Below are 1344 nucleotides of genomic sequence, written 5' to 3'. Positions count from 1 at the left end.
ACTTTTTAATTTGAACAGAAAAAATAGAATTAGCGGGCTAAGTTTTCTAGTTGAAAAGTAAAACGTAGAACATTGTAAAAGATGATGATCAATATTATAATGAAAATACGTGAGCTGGTCCATTTTCTTTTATTTATATCCACACCAATAAAACCAAATTAGAGAGATCAATTCTTTTTTGAAGTAGTTGTTTGCTTCCCACTCTACAAATACCTCTCCATCACAACTCACTCAAATGCATAGCAACTAATAGGAGAAAAAAAGGATAGTTTTCATTGTGTTCGATAAAGAAAACTAATATGGCTATCAAGCTGTTTGGACCAGCATATGCTTCATGCAGCAGAAGGGTGCTTGCATGCCTGGTAGAGAAAGATATTGAGTTTGAAATTGTGCATGTTAATATATTGAAAGGGGAGCAAAACAAACCAGAGTTCTTCGCCTTACAAGTAGGGCAATTTCCTCTAATATAATTGTTTTTCTGTTGGTACTTAATAGCCTATTTATCATGTTATGTTGTTAGTTACTTGTATTCCTCTGATGTATGATGCAGCCATTTGGAAAAGTACCAGCAGTTCAGGATGGAGATCTCATTCTGTTTGGTAATCATATTAATTGTATATATTTTTAAAGCATTACATGGGTTGTCTAGACTCTTTTTTCAATTTCATATTATTTATTTTAAATAGATTGTTATCCTCTTCCATGTGATATGTTTGTAGCTTACATATTTACTTTCCTATGATTGCATTTATTTGTGTATGTGCAAAATCTACTGGCTAGTGCATCACCCATTGAGGTAGTCACTCTATACATAGAGATCTGATTTATGTAATGTAGATCTGATTTGGGTAGTGTAGATTTGAGTTTCTTTGAATTGGGTATGTGCAGAATCAAGGGCTATCATAAGGTACTATGCTGAGAAATATGCAGGACGAGGAACTTCTTTGCTAGGTAAAACCCTAGAAGAGAGAGCGTTGGTTGAACAATGGCTTGAAGTTGAAGGGCAGAACTTTAATCCACATGCTTATGCATTAGTTTATCAGTTGATGTTGGCCCCAAGGATGCTTATGCATGGAAGAAGGTTTTGGCTATTTGAAACCATGGTTGTGTAAGAGCATGAGTCATGTTGACCAAGGTTTCATTATTTTACTATTTTATTGGCTTTCTAAAATAATAATATCGTTGTCGATGGTGGAATGTTAGTTTCCTGCGTTTCAAAGATTATGTTAATGACATAGGTTTCTGTTTGGAAGGAGTACTATCTTTTCAAACAAATTTATAATATATTTCTTATTTGGGATTTCCAACGGACTCATGTTCTTGTATGAGAAAATAAGATTAAAA

General features: G+C 33.6%; 1 pseudogene; it reads left to right on the top strand.

The window, feature by feature from the left end:
• Window positions 1-299: 299 nt before the first annotated feature.
• LOC149528572 (glutathione S-transferase F12 pseudogene) lies at window positions 300-1112 on the top strand (annotated as a pseudogene).
• Window positions 1113-1344: the final 232 nt, after the last annotated feature.

This window comes from Cupressus sempervirens, chromosome 11 (genome assembly GCF_028749045.1).
Source record: "Cupressus sempervirens isolate cs-2001-9-10 chromosome 11, ASM2874904v1, whole genome shotgun sequence".
Lineage (NCBI taxonomy): Eukaryota > Viridiplantae > Streptophyta > Pinopsida > Cupressales > Cupressaceae > Cupressus > Cupressus sempervirens.
Note: the sequence above shows the minus strand (reverse complement) of the source record. Positions and strands in the feature narration are given on the sequence as shown.